The sequence below is a fragment of the Anser brachyrhynchus genome (genome assembly GCF_964034855.1).
Source record: "Anser brachyrhynchus genome assembly, chromosome: 11".
NCBI lineage: Eukaryota > Metazoa > Chordata > Aves > Anseriformes > Anatidae > Anser > Anser brachyrhynchus.
The window spans coordinates 9,319,108-9,332,197 of record NC_137706.1 but is presented as its reverse complement, the minus strand read 5'-3'; the positions used below and the strand labels follow the sequence as shown (position 1 = coordinate 9,332,197).

The 13,090-nt window shown below is 58.6% G+C and overlaps 1 protein-coding gene across 3 annotated transcripts in view; it reads left to right on the top strand.

Moving 5' to 3' along the window:
- Positions 1 to 13,090, top strand: part of LINGO1 (leucine rich repeat and Ig domain containing 1) — a 136,226-nt gene that overhangs the window by 35,290 nt on the left and 87,846 nt on the right. The window contains exon 1 of one of the 3 annotated variants that reach the window (XM_080551432.1): positions 1,036 to 1,308. The exons of the other annotated variants lie outside the window; for them this stretch is intronic. The gene's annotated coding sequence lies outside the window, so the exon portion shown is untranslated. Of the gene's footprint in view, positions 1 to 1,035; positions 1,309 to 13,090 lie in introns of those variants that run through there. 3 annotated transcript variants of the gene reach the window in all.

Here is a 13,090-nt window from a genome sequence, read left to right as displayed (position 1 = left end):
TTTCACTCAAAATCTGGGCCCTTTTCCAGGAAAAATGAGCCCTTTTGTGAACAAGGAGACAGGCACCTTCCCAACAAAAGTCAGCCTTCAAATTCAGCGTTCTGCGTGTTTGAAACCTCGTGTTTCTGATGGGAAAGTAGGAATTTCACTCAAATTTACAGAGAAGTGATGCTGGAGGAAGGGAGGGAGCCTGCCCTCACGGAACTGATGAGCTCGGGTTGATGAAGGGCTATAAAAGACCACAAAAAAGCAGCCTCATCTCTGGTTTCTAGCAGCCTGTGCTGTGAGGCTGGAGCGTGGCTGTCCTGCTGGTGGTGGCATCTCATCCCTTGTGGCCCTGCCGCCTCGCACAACCTGCCAGGGCAGGTCGAATGCTTTTTATATTCCTTTGAATATCTTGCCAGTTCAGATGCTGGACTGCTGCAAACTGGTGAGACGCTGGTACCCTCCCTGGTTGCTCCGCCGCAGAGCGGGCTGCGTGCTACCTCGTTGCTCTGCGCTCTCAGACGAGCTGGGTTCCGCCAGCGGTGCCTCACAGGTTAAGTCATTAAATCCCTGTAGCTCGTTTATTTGTTCATGAAGCGCTTGGGAATTGCCTGGGAGGAGACGCGTTACGCTCACTTGGACGGCGCTGCTGCGGGGATGCTCGGCTGGAGGGCAGGGCTCCCAGGCTGGGTGTCCTAAACGCGTGTTAATGGCACAGCCCCAAAATAATAACGGGGTAGGAGGAAGGGTGAGGGAACGTGGATGTCCCCACGGCTGCTGGCTCCGGGACATCGCCTCGAGGGCTGCAATCCGGCGCGATGCTCGCTGACCTTCTCTGAAAGGTTGCCCACAAAGTTTGCCCGGAGCCCCCCGGCACCCAAATCCCCCTCGGCGGGTGCAGGCGGCCTCATCTCGGAGCACGGCGTGCTGCCGGGCGGGCTGGGGCTGGGGGCTGGAGGTGGCTCGTTTTTAGCAGCGCGCACGCATGGAGCAGACAGCTTGGGCCAGTTCCAAAACACTTCCCACGCCCCCGGGCTGAATTTTAAGAAGCTGGGGCATCTGCACATTCAAAACGCTCCGAAAAAAAAGAAAGGGAAGGGGGGAAAAAAATCCCAAAGGCGTGCAGAGCACCCACCAACTGATGCCTCGCTGCGGAGGGGAGTTTGTTTCAAAGGCTGAGCGGCTCCAAGGCTCTCTCTGGAGGCGCAGAGCGCAGGGGAGCGGTGGAGCCACGGCTGTCGGCTCACCCTGACTCTGCTCTTGCTCTTGGTTGAGAGGGGGACATGGGAAGAGGAGCTTGAGTCGTCCAGGACCTGTGTCTGGGTGAGTGTCTCTTCCTACCGTTCGTTTGGGGTGGTGCAGCCTCCGAGCAGGTCCTTAGGTCTGGGGGCTGCTGCGTTCCAAGGGGACGGGGTCCCCCCATGGGGGCTGCTGGGGACCCTGCTCCGGAGGGTTTGTCCTCGTGGGGAAGGACGTACGGACAGTGAGGGAAACCTCTGGGAGCTGACAGGCCAGCAGAGCTCCTGGAGTCGTGATTTGGGGCCGGCTTCCCCTCCAAGTCCTGGCTGAGCATCATCAGGCTGCGCTCCCTGCTTTGGGGCAGTGGGAAGGCCCGGGTGTTAATCTGGAGTGTTAATCCGGAGTGTTAATCTGCACCTGGAGCTCCTCGGCTTACCCAGCAGTCTTTTACCCAGGGCAGGGAGCACGTCTCTCTGCGTGCTGTCGAGCTGCTGTCCCCTCTGCCTGCGGCATCGAGCCCTGGCAGCCCCCAGGGGTGCCTCAGCGCTGCCAGCCCTCGGGCCTTCTTAGCAGCGGAGAGGTTTTGGGCATCCCCTTGTCCCTCGGGTGGGAAGGGGCGTTTTGCCCCTGGGAGGCCGTGGCTGGGCTGCGCTGGGTGCTCTGCAGGGCCCTGCCCGCTGGGCTGTGCGGAGGAGGAAGAGGAGGAGGAGCGGGCAGCGAGGAAGGCAGAGCGGGATGGGAGGCCCCGCGTGCCCTGGGGGACTGGCTCGTTCCCGCTAATTAGCGGTGTAACCAGGCATCCAGCAGCCTGGCTCCTGGCAGATAATTACCTTGCTCCGTGCAGGGAAGGGAAAAGAGAGACTGGCTGTCCACAGGGACTTGCAAACCCTCCCCATTCTTGAACTCATTTGGGAAAGGCAACCCAAAAAAGATAATAGAGAGAGGTATTTTAACAGAGCTATTTCTGCCAGTCAGGCAGGCCAATTTGTTACCCAAGTGACACACTTGATTTTAACTTGAAAAATCAAGGGGTTTTCAACTGATTTTTTTTCCCCGTTTTTCCTGCGTTTGGGGCTGTGCTGCAGCCCCTTGTCCCCTGCACGTCTCCCCTGCGCCCCGCCAGCAGCCCGGATCCCCCTGCAGCTCGTCCCCCTCCCTCCACAGCCCTGCTCCCTCTGGCAGATGGGCAGGAGCTGCTGGGCACTGCTGACTTACGGGGGCGTTGCGCCGGGAACCCCACGGCGGTGCCGCGCAGCCCGTCACCACGCCAGCGCCCTTGCAGGGCAGGGCTGCTCCACACGCTGGTGGCCCCGGCCTCTGCCTCGCAGCCGCGGGGCGCTCCCAGCGTCTCCCCCTGCTTTTACAGCCCAAGCTGACCTGGCTACGGCCGCGTCGGGGCTGCGCTGGCTCGCGTCCCCCCCGCTCCCTCCCCACGGTGCCTGGATCGGGCCCTGCTGGTGCCACGCGGGGGACCGGAGGCTCCGTTGGTGACACCAGTGGCGCTGTCGTTCCGTCTGTGTCCGTCCTTCCACCTGCTCCGCTCTGGCTGGGGAACGGGGAGGGATTTCTCCGCGCGCCACCCCCAGGTCTCTGCTCTGTGGGGGTCCCTCTGATTTAGCAGGCGCTTTTTCTCCCAGGAGCCGACCCGCGGAGAGGGAACGGGGACAAATTAGCATCCATGGCGTTTCTCCTCTCCCCCTGCTCGCCCGCCGGCCCCACCTCCCTCCCCGTTAGAGATTCAGGTCATGGCTGAATTAGGGCTCCCCGCACTGCAGAGGAGCAGTGGGTAAACTGCTTACCATCGATTAGAGAAAGTGCTGTGGGTTGGGTTTGTGCCCCCCTCCGTGCCCCTGCCCACAGCTTCAGGTGGGTGCTTGCTGCACCCTCTTTAACCCGCCCTAAGGGAGTGTTTTGGGGTGCTCCCCCCTGCACTGGGGGGGCTCTGGGGGGCTGCTCCCCCCGCCTTGCAGCCCCAAGTTGCCAACACTGAGACCTTGTGAGAGGCCCTGTGTTTAGCCGGCCCCGTTCACCACGGTGCTCCGGCTGGGATTAGGCGCAGATAAGGCGATCAATAAATCCTCCTCTTGGCTGCGATGTGCTGGGAATATTTCGGGGAAGGGGGCTGGAGGCAGCGAGCCCCCAGCCTGGGCACGTCACGGGGGGGAGGTAGGGAGGGGACCCCAGCCACGGTCTTGCTCCATAATGCGGTGTCTGCATGTCGGAGAGGAGAAGGAGCCCCTGAAAGTAGGTCAGGCTGTTTTGCAGAGCCCCGGGTGTGGACAGCAAGCCCCAGCACCCACGCACCCATAAAAACCCTAAAAAAGGATGTTTAGGAAGGAATGAGGCATCGACCTGTGCGAGCACCTGGCTCCAGGTGTGGGGCAGCGGTGATTTGTGGAGCCTCAAGGTGCAAGCAAAGCCCCCTCGGAGGGATGAGATGTTTCCACCCTGTTTCCAGCCCTTTCCAAAGGAAAACCGAAGATGCCCCCACCCCTTTTTAACCTGTAAAAGCAAGAAGGGAGGTCTGCGGGCTGGTTGCAGGGCGTGCAGGGAGGTGGGGTGGCGGGAGATGGCCGCGGCCCCTCCAGGAAGGCTCCGGAGCTGCGTGGAGAGGGGAAAATGAAGACGTGCTTCCACGGCAGGGGTGTTTTAAGTGCAAATCAGGAGCGTTCCGGCGGCAGAGCTGGGGAGCAGCGCTTTGCTCGAGCTGTAGGCACCTGTTGGGAGGTGGAAGCAAACTCAGAAATTGCTTTTGCAGCACCAGGGCAGGGCTGTGCTGTGCTGGGGGAGGGATGCTGCCTTGCAGCAGCGGGGGCACGGGGCCATGCGGGGCCCCAGCCCCTCTCCAAAATGCTTGCCTTGTTTCGGGGCAGCCCGTCAGGGTGAGGAGAGGCTTTCACAGGTGTACTTCGGTCGTTGCGGGCGTTGAACGGAGCTATTCCAGCATGCCAGGGGAGGCGGCCGCTCAGTAAGAGGGCTCTCCAGCTTCGTGAGCTGCCCCAGAAGCACAGGCTGCGTGTTTCCCCCCCTCCGGCAAGGACCTGGCCTCGCTGGCTGCTGCTGCCGAGCTCGAACAAAATGAAATCTGCCTTGCTCTGCTCGGCTCTGAATCGCGCGTTTGCAGCCGGGTGAATGGAGCAGGTTCTGCCAAAGCCCAGCCCGGAGCTCTGCCGCTGTGGGTGCCGGCAGCAGGGCCTGGTGGCCATCCCCGCCTCCTGCGCGCTTGTGACACCGTGCGGGGACACGTGCGTTAGCTGAGCGTGCCAGCTGGGGCGGCCAGAATTCCTCCTCGGGCGCTGGCGAGGCTGCCCAGGTCTCCTGCAGCAGCACAGAGCTGGCCGTGCTGCTTTCCAGCACAAAGCGGGGTGCTGGACCCCGCACAGCGCCTGGGGCCTCTCCGCGGCGCAGAGCTGCCCCCTTTTCGTAGGGCACCAGCGCATCTGGGACAATCGCCGGGCCCTCCCCTCGCTGCTGTCGAGGGGCGGCTCTGCCAGGCTGGCGGTGAAGGTGCTGCGAGCCGGGCGGGGAATAAATTGAGCGCGTATATCACGGGCAGGGCTGGGCTCTATTGATTTTCAATGAAAAGCTGTGTCATGAATTTTTCTCTCCCACTGTATTTGCTGCAAAGTTGCATCTTGACTCCTGGCATTAACCGCTAACGAGAGAGCTCATTTTTCCCCCTTTAGGAGGAGGGGAGTGAGAAAGGAAAAAGAAAAGAAAAAAAAGGCAGGGTTGCACACGTTCTTTCTAAGCTCGTGATGGATGCAGCGGCTTTGCTAATCCAACACCAGAGCAGAAAGCTGGTATTAGCAGTGGAAAATGTTACGTCCAGCTCTCCAAGTGACATCGCCGCGTGGAGGCGTGCGGGGTGCGTCCCATGCGGTGGCTCCTTGCTCCGGGACCTGCCCAGGCTTAAAGGGGATCCCAGCTGCCTGCTGTCTTTGGGAGGGAAGGCACATCAAGGGGCTGGGGGCTTTTCGGTGCTCTGGGAGTGCCTCGCTGGTTTGCCTTCAATGACCACGAGGTCCCTTTGCAAGCCTTCAAGCTGTTGTTTAGAGCTATGTGGTGTGGAAAACCTTGCAGCTCTCGGAGCTCTTCCTTACCCTTTTTTGCTCCCGTCCGAGCTGCTCCGCTGCTTTGGAGGAAGAAACAGGAAGACCCTAACGGAGAGGGACGAGGTCTGTGTCAGAGCATTTTGGGAAGCTGCTGAGACATCCTTTAAGTCGCTGTTTGGAATTTGGAGCGGCTCTTTGCTCTTGAAGTCACCGTTTTTAATCATTAAACAAAGAAGGTTTGGAAGTGAGCGGGCATAGCGTGAAGCGTTTGAGGAGACCGACTCTGCAGGTCCTCAGAAATTCTGGCGAGGCTTCTTTGTTTGCGATGAAGGCATAGAGAGAATCCAGGGCAAAGCACTGAAAGCAACCAAGGGCTTTAAAAATAGATGGCCGTCGGGGAGGCTGTGCCCGCAGCGGAGGCGGTGGCGAGGGGCGTTTGGGCCCGGATGAGACGCGCTGTGCAGGGGAAGGGTTAACGGTGGCGTGTGAGCGGCGCCAGCGCAGCCGAGCTGAAGTGGAGCAGTATGCAAATCTACCCACTTTCATAAACTGCTTAATTAGGCGAATGTTAATGAGACGTTAATTACTGTTGTGCCGGCGAATCCCACGGAACGGAGATTATGTTTCTCTTCAAACATCCAGTCTTAATTATAACTTGCGCTTAATCCTGCCGCCGTGCCGGGGACGGAGCCGGGTGCGGAGGACGAGCGCCGGCTCCCTTGGGCCCCGCTGCACGCCGGGCGCTTGCGTGCCGCCTGCTTTTCCCTGCTCCAGCCCAGCGCCAGACCCTCGGGGTGCACATCGCTGGTGGAAATCCTGTGCCACGTGTGGAAGCTCTAGTCCTTTTCCTCTTTGTGCTCACCAAGCCTTTGGGAGCTGCCCCTTTTCCCGAGCCGGCACAGGAAGGGGAGCTGGGGCGCACGGTGCTGCGTCCCCCCGAGCGATGGAGAAGCTGTGCGTGGCCCGGAGACCCCCAGCACCTTTCTGGATGCTTTTCTATGCCCCACACCGAGGACAGAGCGCAGAACGCTGCATCCAGGCTGGCAATGCTTCCTGCTGCTCGTGATTTCCAGCTCCTGCGTGGGTTTTTAATCGATGGCCTCGTGCATCGCCAGTGCTCTGTGCTTCCCAGGGCCCGGTGTGCGCATGTGGGCTTTTTTTTTAAGCGTGGATCCGACTCAGAGATCAGCGAGGGATCGTTGCAACAATGAGCAGAGAAATGGCAATTTCCGATTTTAACACCTATTTTTTTTTAATACATGGCTTCCATTAATGTTCAGGGTAATGCAACGCATCGGAGTGCTTTCAGATGAGATGTTAGTGAGCCATGGAAGCTGCGTCATCAGTTTTGTGTGTGGCTGTTTCTCACCCATGCGTAGCTGCTGGCTTTTTGGGGCAAACCACAAGATTTCTTGGGTCTCTGCTCACTGCGGCGGCACAACGCTGGCTGAACACCACCAGCCCTATTTACCCCTCTCTGGGGCAAGATTCCCCTTACTGGATGCTTGCAGTTGCAAAGGATGTCACCGTAGGTTTCATTTTTCCTGTTGTTTCAAAGCTGAGGCTTTGGTCACCATCCCTCCTGCTTGGCACCAAGGACAGGAGGCCCAGCCCTGCCTCAGTTTCCCCAGGATTTAACACATGCAGAGAGCTTGGAGGGGGCCAAGAAGTGGGTGGGGGGGCGGCTGCATCCGAGCATGACTTCTTTTTAATCCCCTAAAAGGCTTTTCTGCGCGAAGAAACCTGTCCAACAAGGGATTTTTGTCTTTTTTTCTCTTCCTCTCCATTCGACACCTATAAACATTTAAGTCCCTGTTAATTAATTAAGAATTAGTTAATCCCAGATCCTTTCCTTTAAAAAAAGGAGCAGCTCGTTTGCGGCCAGGCTCTGCTTTAGCAGCAGTCGTCACTCCGTGAAGGGGCTGCTGTGCAGTTTGCAAAATGGAGACACCGGGCTCTGCCGGAGCCCTTGGGGCTGCGAGGGCAGCGTCCCCCCGGCTCTGCCTGCTTTCTGCATCCTCCTCTGCCTCTCTGCTTGGGAGCTCGGAGCTCTGGATGGGCCGGGATGCTGGGCAGATCCATGGGGCATCCTGCTGGTCCTGAGCCCCTGTGGCCCCGCAGCAGGATCCGGCCAGCGCACTGCAACCGCGCGTCCCCCTCCCACTGCCTCCCTCCCCGCCTTGTAGGAGCAAGCCGGGAACAAACAGAGCCCGCTGGAAAATAAACAGATGCGTGGGATGCTGGAGGAGCGCTTTGCATACGATTTCGACAAAACACGACGTGGTTGTGAAACACTGGGGGTGTCAAACCCAACACGGGGAAACCGAGAGGCGCACCGCGGGACGGCGCCGCCAGCTCTCCTGCTTCGGATGGGACCCGTGGCCACGACACCCTCGTGCCTTGGTGGGGAAATCCCGGCTGTTTCCAGCATCCTCTGCCCAGCAGCGACGTGGCTCTGGCTGGGCATTGTCGGGAGAGAAACAGGCAGGAGAGGAGAAGCCTTCACCCGCACCCACGCTGGAACAACAACAACAGCGGCGGCGGTGCTCTGCCGGCAGCCGCCTGTCACCTCTAATTGCCAGGCCCGGCACCTGCTGCCTGCGGAGTGGAACGAAAGGAAGGGGTAGAGGAAAGCGGGGTTTGAGTCAGCCGCGAGTTGAAATTAGCCTTATTGTGCCGAGAGCCGCGTGTCAGGGTAAATCCATCGCTGCGGCACCGTGTATCTTTACTGAGTGGGAAGCTGGGCAATAAATGAACGTTCTCCATATATTATTGCGGCCTGACAGCGACGAGGCAGACAGAGGCGATGCAAAGGTGATTAATGAGAAAGTTTGAGTTAACGAAGTGTAGTCATCTCCCGTTACAGGAAAATGAGTTCCCTTCCCCACCAGCCTTCGGGCTCGTAAAGTCGGGCGGGTGCTCCCCGGCCTTGTTTGTTTGTTTGTCCTAAGTGCCAGATAATTTATTTTCTATTTACCTTCCTGTCGCCCTGCTTGTTAGGGTGGGCAGCGGAGAGTGAAGAAACAGCAGCCGGACGTGGACAAAGAGGCCCGCACCGGCAGGCTGCAATATTAACCAGCCTTTTAGTGAAAAATACAGCCGCTGCTCGGGTGCCTCGTGGCCCAAAACGCAGGCGGGCTTTTTGCCTCAGCAGTGGTTGCTGGGGGACCTTTTAGTTTACAACGGTTGAAACAAAACTGGAATCTATTTTTAATCCTTTCCCTTTCCCCTTTCCTAACCTCACGGACGCTGGGTTGGGCTTTATGGGGTTTGCTGGGGATGGGGACGCCGTGGCCTTGCCGAGACCTGCTTTGCAAAAAGGCCCGGCCCGGGCTCGTCGCCAGGCGGGAGCTTTAGCCTTGCAGCACAGGAGGATTTTTTTTTTTCTGCCAGATTTGGGGCAGGCTGGGCAGGATATCCTCAGCCTGGATTTGGAATTGTCTTCTTGCAGTCATGCCCGGAGGCAAAGGTAAAGGCAGGGTCAGAGAATTAGCTCTTTTGCAGTGCTTCTCAGACAGAGATTTATGAGGAATTCCCGGAGCTCTTGCAAAGCCCTTTCTGCTGACCAGGGGAAGAAGGGTGCCCCCCTTGGTGCTGCTGCCTGCCGCGGAGCAGGGCTTGCTGGCTGGGAGCGGGCGTTGTTTGTCCTCGACTTGGGAAGGGCTTTCTGCGTGGTGCCTGGCTGTGCTTGTCCTGTAATGCAGTAATTTTGCTGCTCTGGGAAGAGGCTCTCCTGCGAGCAAGCACTGAGGTGTATTTCGGGGTGTTTGCCTCCTTGCATGCGGCTTTGATGGAAGCGAAGGGGAAAGGTGCACGCCTGGTGCTGAAGCTCTGTGCCAGAGATGCCTCGTGAGCTGACAAGGGGAGGGACTGGGGCTGCACACCCCAGGTTTGCTGGGGCTGAGAACCCAGCTCCGCGCCAGACCCCACGGTACAGGGCCGAGGCTGCAACCTCAGTTCGGCTGCGAGTGAGCGCCTTTACACCCACGTGCACGAGAGCAGAATCTGGCCCAGGCCTTCAGCAGCCGTGGAGATGCGGGAGGCCAGCAGCGGAGTGTTTCCAGGCTAATGAAGATGCACTAGAAAATGATTAGCTTTGCAAGCGTCGCTCCTGCGCGCGGGAAGCGGGTGCGCGGTGAAGTGCGCGCTCAGCCCTTCGAGGCCTCTGGAGAAGGAGCGCTGTGCGCGGTGCTCTTCGTGGAAGGGGAGCCTTCGCTGCCCATCGGCTGGCTGTGCTGAGTTAGCTCGGTGGCTTGTCGCCCAGCAGCAAGCATCCTCTCCTCGGCTGCTGCCAAGCCACCTCCTTGGAGTGGGCGAGGGCTTGTTTGTTCCTCGGTTCAGCTGGAAAAAGTGGGAGGGTGGAAGGGGGGAGCGTAGCGGTGACAGCTCCCGAGAAGAGCCGGAGAAATGCTCGGTATTCCAAACGGTCTCGGGATTTTGGCCGGCTTCGGAGGCTGCTCGGTGCTGAGGGGCACGGCAGCAGTGCAGACGGATAGAGCCCACTTGGTTTGGCACAGTACCACACCTCGGCAGGGCTCTGCTCCCTCCCCGCTGCTGAAAATCCCAGCCGTAACGCGGGGTGCCGTGTCGGAGCCAGGCTTCAGCCCCGGGTTCCCCGACGTGTCCAGGTGCTCGTGTCACACAGGACGAGCCGTGCTTCCCCTCCCAGCTCCCGCTGTGCCGGAGGCGAGGAGCTCGCAGCGCCCCTGAGCAAGGTGGGGAGCATCCTTTGGGTGCTCGGCGCTTCCCTGCCAAGCCGTGCTCCTCGGGGACGCTCCTCGGGCCCCCTGCCGCTGCCAGCCGCGGGTTCCCCTCCACGCTGCTGCCGGCAGAAATTCCCCCGGCCCCTCCTGCGCCAGGCACGGGGCGTTTGCTTCGTGGTGAATGAGGGTTGCTTATTTATCTCGTTTTAAAGGAAAAAAAGCTGAGAAGCGTCCCTCGAGCGTCTGCTCACATTCAGACTCCAGCGCGCTGATGGAGCGTCTCCTCCCTCCGTCCTGCCCCTGCGGCGGGGGACGGCTCGGCAGGGTCTGGGTGTCCCTGTCCCTGCCAGGCAGGGTGACAGCGTTCGCTCTGCTTGCACGTGCGTCCCCGGGGGACAGGCTGAGTGCTGCTGCTGCATGCAGAAAATAAGAAATCCGAAGCAAGCATGTAGAGAGGCCATTAGGGAGTCTCCCAGTGGTTCCTGCTTTTGCTCCTTTGTTTATTTCGCTGCTTTCTCCTGCCCAAACACAGCCAGGTCCTCCCCTCCCCAAGAGGGAGCGCAAACGGGGGGTCAGGGGATGGGATGGGATGGGATGAGACGGGATGGGATGGGACGGGACGGGATGGGGTGGGAGGTGGGCACCCAAGCTGTGCTGAAAGCAGAGCGCCCGGTCCAGCGCCGTCCCCTGGCCACGCAGCTCAGGAACACACACCTGCCTTTGCTCCTCAGAGGATTATCACATCCGACATGTTTTTTCCAAACATTTCCGTTCCGGCAGTCAGCACTGTGCAAGGAGGAAACCCATTTCGACAGCAGGTTCCCAACCAGCTCTGATCACAAACGATGCTCGGAGTCACTGGAGGGGCTTGTTCTCCTGCCGAGGTGTGTCAGGGTGCGTGCCTTACATGTGCATGCCCCACTTTTTCTATCCATTGTGTAACAAATGACAGGATGCCAAGAGCCTTCCTAAGCTGGCAAAATTCAGAGGAAAAGGTTAAAAGGTCGTCCTCGTCTGATCTACGCCAGGAGGGTGCATCACGTCCTGCTCGCACCTGTGCAGCACAGGGGGCAGGGTTTTGTCGTTGGGGATGGCACCAGGATGCATGCCCGGCATGGGCAGGGGGTGCTGTGCTGCCCGGGGGAGCTTTAGGCAGCCTGGGGTGCTCGAGTCGAAGCCGTCGGCCACGCCTGACTCGCTTTTAAAAGTATGTTTTCACTCTTGTATTTTTCCCTTTTTTCCCCTTCTGTTTTTTCATCCCCACACGGTTCATTTTATTTTTTTCCACCTCTTCCTCCTCCTTTTCGTGAGCTATTTTCAAATGCCAGGAAGGGCGAGATCCGGGGAGAGGAGGAGTAGCTGAAAGGAAAAAAAAAAAAAAGGGTGGTAAAATTATTTCACACATTTACGGGGGAAAAAAAAAAGGTGTGGGTGTGGGGAAAGAGAAAAGCTCCAAATCCCACAAGACAAAAAGCAACTTCATTCATTTCCTGACGTGGCTTATCGTGTTTCCAACGGCAGGTAGGAAGGTTGGCAGTGTTTGTACAGCCCCCAGTGACTTTTCCCGGGGCTGGGGGAACAAATCTGCTCCGGATGGGTTTCCCGAGCCCACGCCGATGCCAAGCGGGGAGAAGGGAAGGGGGAGCTGCTGGAGAACGTAGCTCTGTGTCCAGCAAGGCCTTGGCTGCAGGAGGAAATGTGGCAAACATCCCTGGCTTTACATAGGTGCTGCTTTTGCTCAGTGCCACGACGACGGCGTGCTTGATGATTCCTCGTGTTTAATAAATGGGATTAAGAGCAGCAACAGGAGTGCTCGCTGAAAATGAGGAGTTCCAGGTAGCGGTAAACTCGTTAGATGGCAATATCTCCTGCTACTCACTTGTTTTTCCATTTATCCGAGAAAACTGGAAGTAACCGTGTCGTCTGGATGCGAAACAGTCTTAAATTGGATTTGCTTGGTTAGCTGGCCGCTCTGGAAGGTCTGATAGGTGATGTGTTGGGGAGCAGCACTTGAGAAGGGTGAAAACCAACATCAGGGGCAGCTCTCCGAGCTGGGGTGCTGTCGGGACACCGAGGGGACAGGATCCTGCCCTCCCCACGCCTCGTGCCACTGATGTGGGGGAGCACCGGAGCAGAGCAGGGCCTGGAGGAGCTGGCAGGGTCCTGGGCAGGACCCCATGGTCACGGCCACCCTCCCCGTGCCCCAGCCCTGGTGCCCGCCCGAGGCCGAGCCACCCTGGCATTTGACACCTTGGGGAGGGTGACATTTGCTTGGCGGCATTTACACCTCCGAAAGCTGGCGTTCCACCCCGAGAGGAGGCTGGTATTTAGGAACCGGGGCACTGGCATTTCACTCATTGTTACCAGCCAGTGATTCAGACAAGGTCGCGTAGCCAGAAAGGTCAGGCAGGGCTCTGCTTTTCTGTGCTGTTTTCTTTCTTTCTTTTTTCCCCCTCGAGGGAAAGAGGGAAAAACAAAGCAAAGCCGCGCACCAGAACTGCTGATTGCCACTTTTCTTGCCTTAAAAGCGAAGGCTTTCCAAAGTCTTTCTTGCAAGGGTGTCATCCGTAAGGTCCGCCTTTCTCTTATTTTGCTTGCAGTTCCCCTCCTACCTCTCTATGGGTCCCTTCCAACTCGGGATATTCTATGATTGTATGATTGTGTGATTCTCTCAGTACTGCAGCATCTCCCTTTTGGACCAGCCTTCTTGTCCCACCTCGGTTCTGGGCAGGCTCCAGCAGCGCAGCACCGTCCTCTCCCTTGAGGCTGAGCCGAATCCCGTACGAACGTTGATGTGCGTCAAGGAGGCCACAAGGACGTCTTTTCTGCCCAGACAGCTGGCTTTGTCCCAAGAGGCAGTGTGCGGCGGGTGGTTTCGCACCGGGCAAGACCCCACCGTGACCACAGGGCTCTTGCTGGGCCGGGGCAATACAGATGCTGCCGGGGCCCCGGGAGCGTAACTCAAATCGATAAGAAGCTGTTAAATTGCACCTGCACCTCGCAAGGAGCAGCGCTGGGAGCGCTGGCTGCGGAGATGTATCTGCTGCCACTCGGCGTGCTGAGGCACATTCATTAAGTATCTTTAAGATGGATACACCCCCCAGTTCA